Source organism: Suricata suricatta, chromosome 14, assembly GCF_006229205.1.
Source record: "Suricata suricatta isolate VVHF042 chromosome 14, meerkat_22Aug2017_6uvM2_HiC, whole genome shotgun sequence".
Taxonomy (NCBI): Eukaryota; Metazoa; Chordata; class Mammalia; order Carnivora; family Herpestidae; genus Suricata; species Suricata suricatta.
The window spans coordinates 24883599-24903318 of record NC_043713.1 but is presented as its reverse complement, the minus strand read 5'-3'; the positions used below and the strand labels follow the sequence as shown (position 1 = coordinate 24903318).

Here is a 19720-nt window from a genome sequence, read left to right as displayed (position 1 = left end):
GGGCCCGCAGGGCCATGAGCTCCCCACTAGCTGAGAAGCTACAGGCCTTTGCCATATTCGTGGCTCGTTAGGTGAGATGTTTAGGAGTTTGAACTGCTAGGTGAAGAATGTGTTGGCTGGAGAATCCACGTCTTGAGGTGTCACCAAACAGGATGGTATTCACCATTGGAGTGCCTCTTGGAGTGTGTTGTGTATCTGCCTTGGGGTCTGTCTGCAGTGCCCTGGGCCATCTCTGGTAGAACAAGGCCTTCTTCCCCTTTCCATGTGCCGGAAGGTTGGGGTCTCCGGGTTCCACGTTGAGTTACGGGGAGCACGAGTTGCCTGAGCAACGAGGTTGCGTCAGTCAGCTGGATGTCCACGTCAGCACTGCCGTTTTCACGCAGCACCCTACTTGGACAGGGTCCAGCAGTAAGGGTGAGGGATTCTGGCAGAGCACCCAGCTTCTCCTCTTCCCCCTCCAAAAGTTGTTTCTTCTGCTCACATTTTACGGGTCTGCCTCACACCTTTTAGCTTAAGACTCTTACCTCTGTTCACATTTGGTTTGGTTTAGGAGATGTGCCTCCGGCTGTGGCGACGGATGATTTCAGGGAACCCAGCAGGGTCTCCACCTCCCATCTTCGTCCTGGTGGGGAAGATGGAATGGCCTCATGTTCATGCCATGTGGCAAGTACTGCGTAAAGAGAAAGAAAGGTGTGCTAAAGCAGCCAGCCCAGGGCTACTAGAATCTTTGGTTCAAATGCACACACCTTTGAGAGTGGAAGACATGTTAATGATAATCCTGTTGGGATGTAGATACTAATCGGGCCATCCCTGGGCCAGTGAGGGCTTATGGCCACACGGACCGGGGACCGGGGATGTACCCGCGGGTCGCACCTGTCTCTGTGATGGGTCGTTTATCCTGCAGGATGCCCAGAGGATGATAGGGGTGCAGTGCCTGCAGAGAAACTGGCAGCCGTTTCCCCATTTTGGTTAGGGGATAGACAGGAAAGCATTTTCCGTGGGGACTGGGGACCCAGCATCCTCCTGGGCCTCTGTTAACAGGCGCGAGCTTCTACCATCCATTTCACCTCAATCTCAATTTTGGGGTTAGAGGTGGAAGTTTGGAGAGAGATGAAAACCTCCTGGCGTGTAGAATGTTATGGGCTATGGGCAGAAGAACACCAGACTAACATGGCTTCAAAAACAAGGTGTTTAGGGGCACCCGGGTGGCTCAGTTGTCCGACTCTTGATTTCGTCTCAGGTCATGATCTCACGGTTCGGAGGTTGAGCCACGTGCACTGTTAGTTCGGATCCTGCTTGGGATTCTCTCTCCTTCTCCCTTCGTCCTTCTCCCTGATCTCTCTCAAAAATAAATAAACGTTTTTAAAAAAGCGCATTTAATAAATCAGGTGTTTATAGACTAACAGAGCTGGAAGTCTAAAGGTTGAGGTTCTAGGATTGGTTAATTCAGTGGGTCAGTAGTCATTTCAAGGACTCCTAACCTTACAGGCCACCCTTTTGAGCATTTTGGCCTTTGTCCTCAGGCTTGTGGCCTCATGGTCACAGCATGGCTGCCCCTGCTCCAGACGTCACACCTTCATGTAACTATATATGAGGGTGGGCAGCAAAGTGAGTTTCTCCTTGTGTTTGAATTTATCAAGCATGGGAACCTTCCCCAGAAGCCTCGTGCTAGAATTTCCAGCAAGTTTCATTGAAGGGAAATGTGTTGATCCTCCTGCCTCAACTCCATGGAGGCTGAGAAAGCAAGTCTTAGCGTTTTCTGCCTCACCTACAGGAAGGGGTGAGGCTGCTTGCAAGGGGAGGAGACTGATGGTTGGGTGAGCACTGATTATTGTTTGCCCTAACAAATTTCAATATCCTTTTATTGCCTTATTTGGGGAATTGTCAACTTTATTGAGAAATAATATTTTATACCTCAATATAATTGAAGTTATAAAAAAATGCACCCCCTGCCTCTGGAAACTTACCTGCTTTCTTTCAGTATCATTTTGCCTTTCCTAGTAATTATTGTCTCTCTTTTTTAAAAATATTTTTAACATTTATTTACTTTTGAGAGACAGAGCTGAGTGGGGGAGGGGCAGAGAGAGGGAGACACAGAATCCAAAGCAGGCTCCAGGCTCTGAACTGTCAGCACAGAGCCCGACGTGGGGCTCGAACTCACAAACTGTGAGATCATGACCTGAGCTGAAGTTGGACGCTTAACTGATTGAGCCACCCAGGCATCCCTAGTAATTATTATCTGTTAACCCATGAGGACTGTTGGGGCATAGGACCCCAGGTGTCCCATGATGCCTTCTGTGTGCTCTCGGTAGCTGGTTCTGTGTCCCCTCCCCCGAGTAGCCCCTCTTCTTTCCCACCACTAGGACCAGGTGGAGAATCCTGGCAGACAGAACTGTCCAGAGGTGGGGAGCCTATGTTGCAGGTGGTCCAGATGGCAGGACTGAGGCTCTGGCCAGTGAATGGTCGACTACAGTCACCTTTGAGAGTAGCTATGAGGTTGAAAGAGGAAATTGCTCCTTAGTGTGGCATGGATATCTTCAGTCCTGCAGAGTCCATTCTCTTGCCTGTGCTGGTTGGGAACTCTGACCCTAGCAGAGGACTCTGTCTTCCTCTCCCCAGACCACTGTCCCCTTCATACAAACAGCCCAGCCATGGATGCCTGCCCAGTCCCCGGGGGCAGATCTGTCCCTGCAGGGCTTCTCCACACTCCACTCAGCTGGTCAGTTTGTCCTCCCCTCTGGCTCAGCACTGGGTCTGTAAATCTTTAGGGCACTTAGCACGTGCTGTCACTCCCATCAGCCCTTGGGGCCTCACCGGATCTGTTCTCTGAGATCACAAGCACCTCGATACTATCCTAGTCTGAGTCATCTGCGGATAGCTCATACGGCCAGGGCAGAGCCTGCCACAGGGTCCGTGCTCCATGAGAAAGCATTTCTTTTAAGCAAAGCACATATTTGTAGAGTGAGGAAAGGCAGCTTGCTCCTTTTGGCCATCTCTCCAGATTTAAGACCAGTTCATTGTGACACGGCATGGAGCCCCAGAGGAGTGTTTGTGGCTGTCTACATAATCCTTCCCTGAAGAGGGAGAAACGTAATCCATCCACTCAGCTATGAGGGGTTGAATTGTAACCCCCAGTACTTTGAATGTGACTGTATTTAGAGAAAAGACTCTTAGAGGGATAATTAAGGTCAAAGGAGGTCCTGTGGGTGAGCCCTAAACCAATACGACTGGTACCCTTAAAAGAAGAGGCGACAAGGACTCAGGGGAGACCGGACACCTGGGAGGTGAGGACCAGGGAGAAGGCAGCCATCTGCAAGCTCAGAAAAAGCTAGCCATGCTGATCTTAATCTCAGACTTCGAGCCTCTCAAACTGTGAGAAAATAAATGTCTCTTGTCCAGGCCACAATTCCAGGCGTGCGTGGCTCCCAAACCTGGACTTTTCTCTGTGAGTGGCTGTGTTTGGGCAGCAGGGGAGACGGTCTGTCAACCAGGGATGGGACAGGTGGCATTTCTCCCGAAACTCCAGGGCAATTTAACCATGTTAAAAACCTAACATTTGTAAGGTAGTCCAGTGATCAGTGCTTCGTGAGCACTTATCTTAATTTGCCTTCACAGGCTCTCTTTTAGAATTGAGACAATGAGGGCACAGAGAGGTTAAGTAATTTACCCTGGGGTCCCACAGCCAATAGGTGGTTTAGTCACTTTTGATTGTGTGTTGCATCTGAAGCATCACACGCAGATACTGACAGGTTCTGCCGAGGTTTCCTTGCGGTGAGCTGAGAAGGTCACGTAGTGTTGGGTTTGCCGCTAGTGACCTGAGTGACCTTGGGCCAGTCCCATCACATCTGGGTGTTTTCTCCTCAGTGACCTCAGGGACTGGATGAAAAGGTATCTAACAGCCCCGATCTTCTCCCTCTGAGGTCCCCAGTCCCAGGCCCTGGGCCAGAGGCAGGGATTATACGCTCAGTGTGACCTGGCACAGGGAAGAAAAAAATCTCTGTGACGTCATCTTTGGCACCTGCCTACGCCTAAGGTGGTAGCCAGGGTCTGCCTGACTTGGCCATTTGGACCTATGGCTTGGCAGTTTGCTCCTTCCCGACAGAATTAATTTTTTCAATAAGGTGGAAGTTATCTCCGTTCCATGCCAGGCCCCATTCTCCATCTTTTAAGGAGGTGGGCTTTGAGTTAGATCCCCTGAACGCTTTGGAGAAGGGGCTGCTGGGGAGGGATTTAATGTATTTCCTTCCTCTGGGTGAAACAAACGTGGCCTATCGTGGCCTCATTCATGCCAGAGAGAAATCAGCCACGGCGGCAGAACCCTGGGAGCCCAGGCTGAGCCAAAGACGGCTGCGTCCTTAGCCTCACCTTGTTTCCACCTCCTGTTTGACCCAGGTAGATGGCAGGTGAGGGTAGATGGCGAGGACGGGGTGGTGGCATAGCTCTGGTGTCCTGAGGATGGGGCAGAAGAACAGGAAGGAGGTTGATGGGCTGCCTGTGGGCACTCTCAGGGACCTGGTTTTAACCCCTGGTAGCCCAGTTCCTGGTCCTAGTGATTTTAGTTACCTCATTAGAGGCAACTTTACTTGATGTATCTGTAATGGATTTCAGAACCAGAAAAGCACTCTGTGTCAAGTTTCTAGTTTCCCCCGTGGCCCTCTTATGACCTCCATAGTTCTGGAATCCCAAGTTCTGACTCCAGCATTCTGGGCTGAGAAGAGGCCTTCATATCCCAGTGGCTGAATGGTCACCAAGCAGGCCTGATCACTGTGGATGCGTGGCTGTCCATTATCACCTGGTCCGAGTGTTGTCGGCTGCATCAAGGGTTATTATTCTATTTATTTATTTATTTATTTATTATTTATTTTTGAGAAAAAGAAAGAGAGAGTGAGTGAGTAGAGGAAGGGCAGAGAGAGAGAGAATCCCAAGCAGGTTCTGCACTTTCAGTGCAGAACCCCATGTGGGGCTCGAACCCACAAACTGCAAGATTTTGATCTGAACTGAAACCAAGAGTCAGATGCTCAATGGACTGAGCCACCCAGTTATTATTCTTGGCATTCTTAGGAGCTGGCTGGGGAATTGGTGGGGCTAATGTGATTTTTCCCATGGGGACACTGAGGCAAGAGAAACGAAGGTGACTTGGCCAAGGTCACGTATAACACTGTCAGGTGAGAAAACAAATTAAAGGCTGGTTCTCCATTCAGTAACCATCCCTGCGCCCCAATTCTGTACCTTACAGTAAGGCATTCATACTACTGATGGACTATAGGCTGATTTTCAACTGAAAGTCTATGACTTACTAAAAAAAAAAAAAACTTACAGCTTGTAAAACATTTAAAACATCTAAATGTGTATCAAAGAAAAAAAAACTAGTACATGGAACTTCTGTTTTCATTATTGCTTAACAGGATGCTAAGTTTGATTAAAAAAAAAGTCAGTACAAGGTCAATAATAATATTACAGCTGGTTTACGGGTATGGCAGATGACTCCAAGGTGGTGAGTTGTGGGAAAGGCTGCATAAGCAACTTTGGGTTGGGCTTGTGTCACCTGGCATCAGGACAGTTTTGAATAATACATGTCCCAGGTCAGCCCAGGGCTATCTCTTTTCATGTAACAAATGGGGGTTCCTAAATATTTATTCATATAACATATTTAGGTACGTGATTTTAATTTGTGTCCATAAAAGATGGTCATTAACTAAAGACAACCTTGTAAGTATTTTTATAAAGCAAAGAGTCCTTTTATATAGTCTTCAGTTTCTCTCAAAAACACCTGTTTTGCAAATTTAGACTTTTAAACCATGACTTCTGTTATCCAGGATTTGGATAATTAGAAACTTCTCTTTGTTTAGAGTTTATTTATTTTGAGAGAGCATACATGTACACGCATTCTAGCTGGAGAGGGATAGAGAGAATCCCAAGCAGGTTGCTTGACAGCACAGAGCCCTACACAGGGCTTGATCCCATGAACCGTGAGATCATGACTGGAACTGAAACCAGGAGTCTGACGCTTAACCAGCAGAGCCACCCATGCACCCAGATAACCAGAAACTTCTTAATTGACATACCTGAATGACTTCAGCACAATGGCAATTAATATATTTAATTGTTGGAAAGATCTTAGCATCTAATGTGCTACAATAAAGTGTTCTATTTGATATCCATTTCCCAACTAATAATAAGTATTCTCATCTAGAGGTAACTAAGGGGTATTTTTTAGATCTAACTCATTCCAATAAACCTGTCATAGTTTTGCTACCCAAATTCGGATAGTTGGTAGGCGCTATCTTGAAGTGCAGATGACTACTTGTAACCCTGGACCAACATTTTTAGGCCAGAATAGTCCACATTGTGAGCAATGGTGGCTGTCTTTTTTGAACCAAAAATCAGGATGTGCGTTTGAATATTTGAAATCAGGATTTCTCTCAACTTCATCTTAATTAAATCTGAATTGGGACTCTGGGGTCTCCTCAAATTTGTTGACGTGCTGATACAAATTAAGAAAAAATATTTTTTGATAAAAATATTGGCCCTACCTCCTGAGACCTATTTTCTCTTTCTAGCTTCCCCCAAAATATCTTAGCTCCTTATGTTCCTAATATGATGTGCGTATGCGGTTTCCACACCACCACGTGATTCTCTGACACCAGCTGGGTATTCTACAATTCAGCTCAATTCTGACACTGTCTACCTGGAGATAAGGTCGGATCCCACAGGTGAAGGGCTCAGTCCTACAAGACACCCCTTCCCTCAGATATCAGGTCGGATTCCACTGGTGAGGGTCAGTCATTTAAGACATCTCCCCCCAACACACACGCCAAACTCAGACGCTGTGCTTCTGACTGGCTATAGATCGGAAGTTCCAACGACCCTACGCCTTAGGTTTGATTTGTCTGTTACAGCGGCTCACAGAACTAAAAGGATGTGACTAGGGAAGAGCCAGATGGAAGAGACACCTCAGACAAGGTGTGGAGAAAGGGTGCAGCGTTTCCATACCCATGGGAGCACGCTACTCTCTCCAAATGTGCCCACACACTGGAAGTGCTCTGAACCCCATCCTTTAGGTTTTTAGGGAGGCTTCATCACATAGGCGCAGTAGATGAAATCATTGGCTATTGGCCACTGATCAACCTCCGTCCGGTCTTCCTTTCCCAGAGGTCAGGGGGTGGGAGGGAAAGTTCCCACTTTCGAATCACATGGTGATTTCCTTGGCCACCTGCCACATCCTTAGGTGCTTTCCAAGAGTTCCCTCACTAACATCAACCCACTTTTGGTGGAAACAGGCTTATGAATAACAAGATACTTTTTTCCCTCATAAATTCCAAGAGTTTTAGGAGCTCTGTGCTATGAATGGTGGATGACCAAATCTATATTTCTTATTATAAATCACAAAGTCATACTTCTTTGTTAATATAACTGTTATATCTGGGGTCTCCATTCCCATCCCACCCCCCAAATTCCTAACAGACAACAGAATAATTTCCTATGTTACCTGTGGAAGCAAGTAGCTTTGTGACCTGAGTAAATGGTTGATGTTTCATGCCTATTCTAGTGTCTATTGCTGTGTAACAAAGCAGCCTAAAATGGAGTGACTTAAGCAATAATAGTCCTTTGTTCTGTTCAAGAGTCTGCAATTTGGGCAGTGCCCGGTAGGTGCGGCTTGCCTCTGCTCCACATGGTGCCAGGTGCCAGCCGGAAGGGCTTGACCCAGACCCCGGAAGAGCCACTTCCAAGATGGCGCATTCCCGTGGCTGGCAAGTTATGCTGGCTGTTTCTCTCCATGTGGGCTTCTCTGTGGGGCTGCTCGGGCTTCCTCAGAGCACGGTGGCTGGGTTCCAATGTGAATGTCCCAAGAAACAGGAAGGAGCAGCTGCCAATTTCTTTAAAGGCTGGACTGGACGCCGGCTCCTTTGTGAAGTTGTCACCATTGGTCAAACAGTCACGGAATCTGCGGTCAGGGGTCAGGGACAGAGATCCCACTTCTGGAAGCGAGCAGTGTCACACATTCTGGTGGCCACATTTAACCCCCAGGACTGGTCTCACAGAGAGGGAGGACCTTTCCTTCTCACAGACCTTCTCACCTCACAGATCTTCACCGAAGATTTCACAGTCTTCTGTGCAATGTTTATAAAACCCGATTTGTTTTGTCTGAACTCAGTTATAGTGAGTGTTTTGTGTGAAGTCCCTTTTATAGTGTAGTTCTTCTATAAGTGACTTCCCCTTGTCATGGGTACGGGGCATCGCCTCAGTTAATAATCACTCCCAGAATTCATTGGAATAAGGGAGCGCAGGCCCTTGGCTCTCCTGGATGGGGGCCTTCCCCAGCACCGCATCCATGCTTACTGGCCTACCACAACAAGGCCCTGTGCTGCCTGCTGGGGGCGCTATGGAGATGAATCAGGAGATCTCACCCCTGGCCCACCTTCAGGAGCCCAGGGTGTGTGTCATAGATGGAAAGCAATGGACTCTGTCACTTTTTCTCACAGTGCCCCCTTCACCTGGCAGAATGCAACAGGCTATGCTCTGAGTGCAATGTTGGCTACTTCTCTCTCCCTTTCTGGGCTCTTGATTTTAGAATGTGCCCTGGCCTTGGAAGGCAGATGTGAGGTCCAGCTCCCCATTCTGTCTTCCTTATCGTAAAGTAGGGAATTTGTTCTAGTCCAGGGGTCAGCAAGCTATGGCCCACAGTCCCGAGCTGGCCCAATGGCTGTTTTTCTGTGACGTTTTACGGGAACACAGTCACACCTATTGCTCTATGTGTGTCCATGACTGTTCTAGCTAGAGCTGCATATAGTTGGTACGACCATATGGGCTATAAAGCCTAAAACAGTTGCTCTCTGCCACTTTACAGAAAGTTTGTGGACCCCTGGTCCAGAATAATGGTTTTCAAAGTTTTTAGCCACAAAGTTCTTTCATCAAATGACTTTAAAGTTTTTATTTTAGTCAATTCTTTTAATATTTACCACGTGCCAAGCACTATACCAAGTGCTTTAGCATTGACTAGTTTAATCCTTATAAAAACCCTATGAAATGAGTATTTAAAAAAATTTTTTAATGTTTATTTATTTTTGAGAGAGACAGAGAGAGAGACAGAGCACGAGTGGGGGAGGGGCAGAGAGAGGGAGACACAGAATCCGAAGCAGGCTACAGGCTCTGAGCTGTCAGCACAGACCCCAACATGGGGCTTGAACTCATGAGTTGTGAGATCATGACCTGGGCCAAAGTCAGTTAACTGACTGAGCCACCCTGGCACCCAAGATGAGTATTAGTATCGTCCCCATTTTAGAGAAGAGAAAATCGAGACAGAGTTCACAGAGAGGTTAAGTAACTTAGGTCACGCAGCTAGGAAGTGGCAAGGGCAAGATTCAAATTCAGCAGTCTGGCCCCAGAGCCCACCTGCTTACCCACTGTTCCATGTCACTGCTCACTGGTGGTCTCCTGTGAAAACTGGGTAGAGCAGGGGCAGCTGGTAGAACAGATGTGGGGATGATCAGCAACTTCCCCTCATCCCTTGGCTCCTTTCTCTGCAGCCTGCAGGGCCCTTGGGACCGTATCTGATGACCCCGGGAGGCTGTCAGGTGAACAGATGAGGTAAGCTTGTAGAGGGGACTTTAGCTTGTTTTGTCTTCAGGAGGAATTGGCTCTGGTTGTTGGGAACTCAGGACTCAGGCTGGCCAGGACCTGGAGAGAACACTGTTCCCTGGGAATGAGGACTCCAGACAAACACCATTTCTAGATGATCATAATTATGCCCAATAAAAATGAGTGCTCAGAGACCCAGGTCCCCATCTCAGAGCAATAACTGGAAGAAGACATCTTTCAATTAATTGCAAGGCCCCCAAATAAGTATTAAAACCTATAAATCTGTTTGGAGCCAGTTCCTAGGGCCAGAGTGATTTACCTCTGAATGGAGCCATAAAATTCAGCAAGGGCGGACTTCCCACCCTGAATGTCACCTTCCCAGCTCCCTCCTCCCAGCCACTGGTAACTCCTCCTGCTGGCCGGGTTTGGAGGTTAACGGTTGTATTTCTTGCGGGATAGGGGAGACTCCACTGTGCAGGGGAGGGGTGCCGGGGTGCCATTGGGGGTCTTCCATGCATGCAGAGTAGCTGTCTGGACTGAGCTTTTCTTTCCCATAAGTGGGGAGTCTTCAGGGATGAACTACAGCCTTCCCTGACCTTTGGGGCCGGAAGGATTCCTCAGAGCTGGGGAGGTGAGGGTGACTCACTTTTACTGCCAGCGGAAAGCTGACCTTGATCTTGGTGGTGGTTTGAAGGTGACTGGAATCTCCAGCGCGTTTATTCTTTAGTGTTTGGCTGGTCTCAACAATGGTGTCTATTCAGTTTGGTGATTTAAGAGGATTCCTAGTTCTTAGTGGACTCCCACGCCTGCCCACATCCCTGGCCAGGGGCTCCCCTGCCCTGCACAGAAGGGTCTGTCCTATTCTGAGGTTCCTGCTGCCCCTGCATTCTCTCCTAGGTTCTAGATTTGTGTCCTTGCCTGCCTCACTGGGGCTTGGAACCGCCCCCCCCAGCATCCCCTCCTCCCTGAACCAGAAGCACACTGCTCCCCTTGACCCTCCAAAATAATCAAAGAATTTTCCTAACAATCAGGAACCCCAGTTCCTTCTCTATGGGAGATTAGTGATTTGGGGGAAAGGTGTTTAAATATTGTCAGATTTTTTTTTTTTGGAGGGGGGCTACTTTCAGGCCACTCTTTGCTCTCTCTTGATGTATCCAAATGGGGATTTTTCTTTGTTCTCATGAACCAGCTCTTCAGAAATGCTCCCTCCCTGTGCTCCTGCTGTTTGGGGCATGACCAGATTGGTCCTCAGGAGGCCCGGAGGCCCAGAAGGTCCTAAAGCGAAAGGGGATTTGGAGTGAGTGTTCTTTCTTCTTTTCCCAAATGCTTTGGCTGCTGCATGGAATGCAAGCCAGGAATGCAGGCCTGCAGGGTGAGACTGCCCATGTGGGGATGGCCACGGGTCAGTGCCACAGTCCTGGGGCAGCTCCACATGCTACAGACTGCCCCCTCCCGGGCCTTGGTGAGGGTCCCCAAAGCCTGGCTCTCTCCAGCTTATCCTAGAAAAATATCTGACCTCATTCACCTAGGAACTAACTAGACAGAAAGCAGGAGGTACTTGGATAAAATGAAGCTGTTTAATTTGGGGGGATGCTTTGGAAAACAGACGCTTGGTTCTCATTGAAGACACCTCATTAGTATGTAGGGCTGTGTTTTTAACAACTTATAAATGTTCCTATTGCATTAACATTCACTTAAAATCTTAAAAAATACATTTAAAGGGAAGAGACCCAGCTCATCACTTGAATATTGTGTTCCTTTTTGCATTGCATCACTTGCCCCCTTGAATGACAGTCGGTTGGTTTGTAGGTGTGTTAAATACTTTTGCATACTTCATCGCCTTGTGTTTTTCATTTGTTTCAAGCCGTGTTTATGGCCAATGTCCCTGCTATTTTCCGTGGATCCCGAGCTCGAGCTCCGCAGCTCTGCTGTGTCACCATGGAGTGTCTCCTTTTAGTTTGTCCTTCCTGGCTGTCAGGGGCTTTTCCGTCCCTTCTCCTACAGGAAACAGCTGAGGAATCGCCAGGATTGTCACACCCTTAAATAACACCAGCTGCTACTCAGCTGTGTCGTAGTTTATGATTTTGCCAAGTGCTCTCCTGCCTCCTGTGTGGAGTGGGCAGCTATTATTATTGTCACTCGACAGAGATGCTCCGAGAGATTAAGTCTCATGCAGGACTTTGCAGCTGGCAGCAGAAACAGAGGCCGCATTCTCTCACTTTCTAGCTTGTGCTCCTTCTACCTCACCACAGAACCAGCCACAGACACCAGAGACAGACAGGTCTTGAGCTTCAGTTCTGTAAAATGGGGTCATCATAGTGCCTATTTCAGAGGGCCACTGCGGGGCTGACGTGGGCTGTGACATCTGCTTAGAACAGTGCCTGCCGACTGAGCTTGTCAGCTCTTAGGAGGGGTAGTAGGACCCCCATCCTGTGCTTTGGGGGACAGGCAGATCACATGGCTGGGGCACACCATCCAGAAATGCAGACAAAAGCCTTGCCCAGAGAACCGTCGTGCAAGGTGGGAAGATTGGGCCCGTGTGTGGGACTGTCCTGCACCCGCGTCTCATGGTCCAGCCTCCTGAGGTCACTGCCTTTCCTCTGCCAGGGCAGGTCAACCAGCAGCCCCAGGGCTGTCATGGGGCAGCTTATAGAGTTGAACTAACAATTCTTTGTGGGAACACAGTGCCCTGTAGCCAGGGATCTTGGTGTGCTCTGTGCGCTTTTTAACCTCAGCACTGTTGCCAGCCCATTTTACAGACCGAGGCTGTAGCCACGGGGCATTCTGGCTCCTGGCCTTGCCTCATGCGCTACCTCTCTGTGTCACTAAGGGCACGTGCATGCGCATGCACCTGCGCACACCCTCACACACACACACAGGTTCAAACCACCAACAGGGAAGTGTGTGGTGTGTGAAGGAAGGTTTCATTTATTGAGCCTGCATGCACTGCAATTTCCCCAGCCCCATTCTAGCTGCGGGGTGGAGGGCGGGGGGTTGAAGCTGTGGGCCGGACTGACTCCTTCTGGAGCTCTCTGATGACAGATGAGGGCGTACTGTGCAGGGTCAAGGCCCAGGTGTCTGGGAGAGGAGTGGTGACCACAGGGTAGTAAGGGCAGAGCCCTGGAGGAAGTTGGGAGTATCTGGGAGGGTCCAGGAGCATTGTCTGCTTGAGGAGGTCAAGGCCACTGGGGCTGGAGGGCAGTGAGCAAGGGGCAGAAGGTGGCCAACTGGCATCGAGGTCTCAGGGGCCCGATCTTGCGTGGACGTGGATGAACTTGGACTCAGTAGTAATGTAGCAAGCCTCTGGAGGCTTTGAAGGGTGTGATCTGAAACCACGGGGCTCTGATTATTACCTGGGGAGCGAGCTCTCCCTTCCAAACCTGGTCCAAGACTGTGCTTTGAGAACCTCCCGCATCTCCTGCTTTCCTGGCTTATCCCCCCTGCCTCGAACCCTTGAGGAGGGCTGTCCCCATTCTGGACACTGCGGGGGTCTTGCAGGGGCTGACATACCCCTCCCCGGAACGTGGAGCCCCAATCACCGCAGCTGCGTGCTTTTGCAGAATTCCCTCTCCTGACTGGGAGCTCCTGGGACCCAGTCCATCTCTGTACCCCTCTTCACCGAGCGGCACATAGTAGGCCTCCCCAAAGGTGGTAGGAAGAGAGGAGATGAAACCCCACACTGGGTCCTGTGACTGGCCCATGCCTCAGCGGGCATACTTGGAAGAGAAAGAGTTATTTTCTGGGCCTGGAAGGGTTAGTGTGTGGGGATTGCCCCCTCGAGGGTCAGGGGTGGAGAGGCTGGTGCAGCCATGATGCAGCAGGGACATGGGGGATGTCCTTCCCATTCTGTGGACAGTCACCCCATCCCACTGCTCCATTTTGGCAGTGACAGCTGATGTCAGCTACTGCCTCAGGGCCAGCCTCTTCCTCTCCCGAGCCTCTTTGAGAGGTGTTTCCCTTTGGGGTAGGAATTGCTGCTCTTTGTCTCATCCAGAAGGAAATGATAGCTGTGGAAAGGCAGCAGAAATCCCCTTGAGGATAGCTCTGGATGAAAAGACAGGGACTTTTGGGAACACTGGGTCGCAAAGGACAGGGTTCCTGCCACTCCTCTTTGGCTAGCCGTAGCTCACAGCCAGGAACCCACCTAGGTCAAGGCCTGGCCGAGAGACTGCAGATTTGGATTTAGATTCAATCATTAATTTTTTTTTAAAGTCTAGGAAACAGATATTCAAAGAGTTAATAGTCTCATTTATTCAACAGACTTACTCAGTGGATAATTTCGAGCAGCAACTATGTACCAGACTTCTTTTTTAGGAGCTAGGAACATAGCCAGTGAACAAAAGAGACAAAAATTCTTGCCTTCATTGTCTAGTCTCTTTTTTTTTTAATTTTTAACGTTTATTTATTATCAAGAGACAGAGACAGACAGAGCATGAGCGGGAGAGGGGCAGCGAAGGGGAGACCCAGAATCTGAAGCAGGTTTCAGGCTCTAAATTGTCAACACAGAACCTGACGCGGGGCTCGAACTTGTGAACCGCGAGATCATGATCTGAGCCGCAGTTGGATGCTCAACTGACTGAGCCACCCAGGCGCCCCTTCATTGTCTAGTCTTCTATCAAGGGTCATCTTTAAAGTAAGACCTTGGAGTCCTTAAACAGTAGCATCTGGAATTCATGTAGGCATTGGTTTAAGGATCGTTAGCTTTGTGATAGAGAGGCAGGGATGGCAGGGGTAGTCAGGATGTCCGGGGAAGTAGGAACGGTGCCACTGGAGGCCAGTCGAACAGACACCCAGCACTCCTGCGATATGGCAGTGCTGGGGAAGGGTGACCTTCTGTTTACAAAGTTGAACTTGTAAATAGCTATTTCTGAATGTGCTGATAATTGCGAAGGTAACTTATCAGCCACTGGTGTTCTGATGGACTGGGCGATATTGAGTCTTTTCTTTTTGTCCTGGTACATCGGGCTGGTGGGAGGATGGGCTCCCTGCTTCTAGGGTCTCACTCAGTTAAGCACTTTGCAAACAAAACACAGGCAAGTCTGTTGAGAGCCCCCTCAGATGGCCTGGCATGAGAGTTCTGGAAAGAACTCAGTGAGAGCAGTCAGGGAAGACTTCCTGGAAGAGGTGGCTCCTATTCAGAGAGAAATGGGTAAGGTGTTGTCAGAGGGGATGACATGTGAGCATGGCTTGTGTCCATCCGGCAGTCTGACTGGTCTGTGACAGCAGAGTTGGTCATGGGGGTGAGGCTGGAGGTTTGAGGGCAGGGGGGAGTTCAGACCAGCGGTGGCTTGGCCGGTCCACAGAATGTTCTGCAGCAGAGGAGTAACCTGGTAATGCGGGTGGTTTTGAGTACTTCAGGTGTCAGGGATGATGGGAGGGAACAGAGGAACATGAGTCTGGGAAGCCAGGGTCCTACCCCACAAGCCACGGGGTCACAGATAAATCCCTCACTCTTCCTGGGCCTCGGTTCATCTCGTCTGTAAAATGAAAATAAAATTTTTTACTCCTGGCTATTTCACAGATTTGCTGTGAGTCTTAGCTCTCAGAATATATGTAATAATGTCTTTAAAAAAAGTGAAGTGTTAATTCAAGACACAAATCCAGGCTATGGTGTCAGGATCCCCTTCTCACTTTGGCTTCCTGTACCTGGGAGACTGTGAGAAGTGACAGAGAAATCTCATTTGCGTATGGGCAAGTGACATCGGCCATGCAGCGGAGAACCGAGGTGAGGGCAAAGTGAATGCCCAGCACGCTGCCGACCTTTGGCATGTGATTGGCACACACCCCCTGGGGTAGGGAGGCCCCACACCAGGGCTTCAGTCACCACCTGAGGTCACACAGCGCAGCGGTGGCAGATGAGACACAGATCCTCCCGTGTCCGTCTACGAGGGCTCTGCCACTAGAGAGCCACAGGCTGGGGGCTTACACAGCAGATTCGTGTTCTCACGATCCTGGAGCCTGGGAGTCTGAGATGACTGCGTGAGCCAGGAGTGATTTCTCCTGAGGCTTCTCTCCTTGGCTTATTGATGCCACTTGCTATGTCCTCACAGGGCCTTCCTTCCTGTGTGTCTATGTCCTAATCTCCCCTTAGAAGGAGACCTATCCTGGGGCGCCTGGGTGGCTCAGTCGGTTAAGCTTCTGGCTTCAGTTCAGGTTATGATCTCACGGTTCGTGGGTTCAAGCCCCGCGTAGGGCTCTGTGCTGACAGCTAGCTCAGAGCCTGGAGCCTGTTTCAGATTCTGTGTCTCCCCTCTCTCTCTGACCCTCCCCTGCTCGTGCTGTCTCTGTCTCTCAAAAAGAAATAAAAAACAGAAAAAAAAATTAAAAAAAAAATAGGAGACCAGTCCTAATGGATTAGGGCCCACCCTAGTGGCCTCATTTTTACCTTCATTCCCTCTGGGGAGGCACCATCTCCAGATGCAGTCCTATTCAGAGGTTAGGGTGGGAGTTAGGGCTTCGACATAGGAATGGAGGGGAAGAGGGAACACAGTTCAGCCTACAACGCTTTCCTCGGAATTTCCAGAGTGTGCCCTCTGGAGCAGAAAGGCATACTCTTGGGGGCCCACGGAGGGAGGGTCCAGTTCCTGGTGACTGCCATAGACTGGATGTGGGAAGGGGCACCCTTGAGAGATGACCAGGAAGACATACACACATGAGTGAGGGGTTTAGGTGCCCAGCAACCTTGAATTTGATTCACTTAAGCATTAACTGCAGAAACAGAAAACTCCCTGAATTTCAAAAAGGTTCAGTTAACTTGCTTTATAAAAGATTTCATAACAGGTTTGCTTTGCATACCGAACCTCACTAGTGTTCTTAAAAAGTGATTTGAGGGGTGCCTGGGTGGCTCAGTGGGTTAGGCATCTGACTTTGCCTCAGGTCATGATCACACGGTTTGTGAATTTGAGCCCCATGCTGGGCTCTCTGCGGTCAGCGCAGAGCCCTCTTTGGATCCTCTTGTCTCCCTCTCTCTCTCTCTGCCCCTCCCCTGCTTGTGCGCTCTCTTGCTCAGAAAAATAAATAAACATTTTTTTAAAAGTCTAAAAAGTGATTTGATTTGGAGCACCTCTGTCAGTTAAGCATCTGACTCTTGATCTCACCTAAGGTCTTGATCTCAGTGTCATGAATTCACATTGGGCCCCATGCTGGGCGGGGAGCATACTTAAAAAAAAAGTGGGGATTTGATTTAACACCATGTGATTAAAGTACTACGTTTTCAGAGCCTTGCCATTAAAAGCAGGAGGGACAGCCTGTAATTAAGATTTTGCTGAACCTTCTTCTCCAAAGACTAGTTGAGGTCACAGCAGCTGACTATGAAAGTGGCCGAGGCACTCATGGGCCTCCAGGGCCCTCTGCCCTAGCTGAGTGTATGCAGGGGTAAGAACCGTCTTGGGGAGGGCAGCACCGACCCCCTGGCCCCTGCCTGGGGCTGGGCCCTGCCTCCTGCTGTCCCAGGAGCCCGCCTTAGATCTGTGCCTGCAGCAACTCAACCTAGTCCTTCTAGACCTGTGGCTTGGGGGCAGGGATACTGGTCCCCTGTCACTTTAGAGGTCAGGGGGACAGGCCAGTGTTGTCCAAACCTCATGTTAGCAATTTCAACCTGTAAACATTGGACTTCACTCACCAGAGCTGTAAACGCGGCCAAGGTGATTAACTAACTTCCAGTCCTTCCTGAAAGTGGAGCACGTTGCCCGCACGGAGGGGAGGAAGCAGAGATCAGAACGCGGCCCCTTACCCGAAGGGGGCCATCGTGGGGGCTAAGAGAGGAGGGCATGTATGATCAGAAAAGAACATGGGTGATCTATCCATTTGTGGGGAAGCGTGTCATGGTTCTCGGAGTATAAAAGCCAGCAATTACTGGAAAAGGAGAACGCTTGCGATCCCAGGCAGAGGAGACGGGTTTAATAAAGCCAAGTGCTGGCTGGGTGTTAGATTCTGAGTCTGTCCTTCCTTCATAAATATTAAGAACCTACTGTGTACTGGGCACTGTCCTGAGTAGGCAGTCTCCTCTGGCCAGAGAGCCTTTGCGTGGGGTTGTGCAAGGTCCAGTACTTCGTCCCTGCCCCGAAGGGGGTAGATGGACCAGGGGAGGAGATGGGCAGTGGCACACAGAGAAAGGAGAGCCTGGGGCCTGCGGGTTTCTAGAGGGGGCCTAGTCAGCTTGAGGAAGTCAGGGAAGGCTCTTTATGGAAGGACTGAGTATCTTTTTTTTTTTTAGGTTTTAAAAAATTTTTATTTTAGTGTTTATTTTTGAGAATAAGAGAGAGACAGAGCGTAACCTGGGGAGGGGCAGAGAGATGGAGAGACATGGAATCCAAAGCAGGCTCCAGGCTCTGAGCTGTCAGCACAGCCCGACACAGGGCTCAAACCCATGGACCATGAGATCATGACCTGAGCTGAAGTCAACTGACTGAGCCACCCAGGCACCCCAAGGACTATGTGTCTTGAGAGTTAAATCAAAGGGTGCAGGAGGTGGGGTCAGTCAGGCCAAGAGATGGAGAGAGGAGTGCTTAAGCCAGAAGGCACATGATGTGCACGTGGCTCGGGGTGAGTCAAGAACTTCTTAGGACACAGATTTGGAGGGGCAGTGGCGGGAGGTGAGAAACAGGGCTGGAGAGATGAACAAGGGCCAGAGGGAAGGCCACACAGTGGAGGTGAGTCAGCTGGACCTCTCCCAGGATCTTTGCAGGCCCCCTGGGCTGGGGGCCCCAGTTCTGGGCCATCCGGAAGATTCATTCTTTGATTCTACTGTGAGGTATAGATAGTCTCCTTGTCCTTCTTACCAGGATGCCTGGTTTTTTTCTGAGCTGTGGCTGCCTCTACCCCTCTGTGCCAATGCAGGGCCTGGCAGCGTTCATTGTTTAGAGTATATAAGCCAACTCAGAGGAACCGACCCATGCATAGTGGTTTGTGCCAGAGACCAGAAATAACCAGGGCTATTTAAGATGGAGATTATCCATCTCTTGCATAAAAAGTAGGCTGGAGGTATGCTGACCTGAGCTGGTATGTTGGTTCCATGGTCCACTTCCATTTTTGGCTCCACCATCCTTTGCAGGAGGCCCCTTTACTCAAGGTCACCTCATGGTACTCCAGCCACATGGACGAGGAGGAGGAGGAAGAGGAGGAGGAGGAGGAGGAGGAGGAGGAGGAGGAGGAGGAGGAGGAATTGGGATCAGTTTTCACTGGTCCACCTGGATCTGCAAGAAAGTCTGGGAAATGTCATTTCTCAGCTGAGCCATTACCCAAGGTTCCATTTGTAAGGAAGACCGGGAGAATGGGATACAGAGTAGGCCACCAGCAGCCTCTGCTGTGGCCTCTTAAAAGAGTGAGCCGAGGAGGACTCACGGCACCCTGAGAGCCTGGCTCCATACAGCGTCTCTTCATCCGCAGTACTCAGCACTGGGCAGTCCCTGGGAGATGCTGTCGAAGGGGCAGATGAATTGAGGCAGTGACCTCCCATGGGGGTCTCCAATTCTGGTTAGCTGCCAAAAAGCCCAGGCGACCAAGCATGTTGTATTTGGATGCATCTCAGAGAACAGTAGGACTGCATGGGCTGGGCGTCTGGTCCCACTTCTTACCTTCCTTATCTTCTTTGAGCCTCAGTTTCTCCCTCTTCAGAAAGGGAATAGTCCTACCCATGCAGATTTGGGACAGGGGTGAAAGGAGACTATACAGAACTGTATACTTGTGAGTTCACGGTGGAGAGAGGTGGCTTGGGTAGCTTCTCAGACTCTCTTCTTCCCCTAGATAAAGCCTGGGTGATTAGATTACTATTCTGAGCTCAATTTTATATACTGGCTTCTTTCATAGTCTCTGCTACAGGCCACAGGAATCATAATATCCCCTTGCGTTTCCAGGCATCTTTCTGCCGAGGAACTCAAAGCCTTAATTATCTCTGAAGCATCTAATATTCCAAGGTAGAGAGGGAGAAAGAATTATGATTTCCATCTGGAAAATGGGCACGTAACTCATCCTAGTTCAGAGCTGCAACTAAAAACTGGCCTTTTGGCTTCCAAGCCCAGAATTATTTCTCCCGCAATAGTCTCTACAGATGTTTTATTTTAAAGAAACAGATGCAACTCCATGAAATAATTCTTGGTCAGAGGCCCAGTGCACAAAACAGGGAGCAGAATGCCGCTAGCTG

General features: G+C 49.5%; 1 protein-coding gene and 1 long non-coding RNA gene across 5 annotated transcripts in view; one reads left to right on the top strand and one right to left on the bottom strand.

Moving 5' to 3' along the window:
- LOC115277852 overlaps positions 1 to 662 on the bottom strand; it is a 30314-nt gene extending 29652 nt beyond the window's left edge. The window contains exon 1 of the long non-coding RNA XR_003902547.1: positions 525 to 662. This is a non-coding gene — a long non-coding RNA (uncharacterized LOC115277852). The remainder of the gene's footprint in view (positions 1 to 524) is intronic.
- CTIF (cap binding complex dependent translation initiation factor) overlaps positions 1 to 19720 on the top strand; it is a 295461-nt gene that overhangs the window by 8168 nt on the left and 267573 nt on the right. The window lies entirely within an intron of this gene.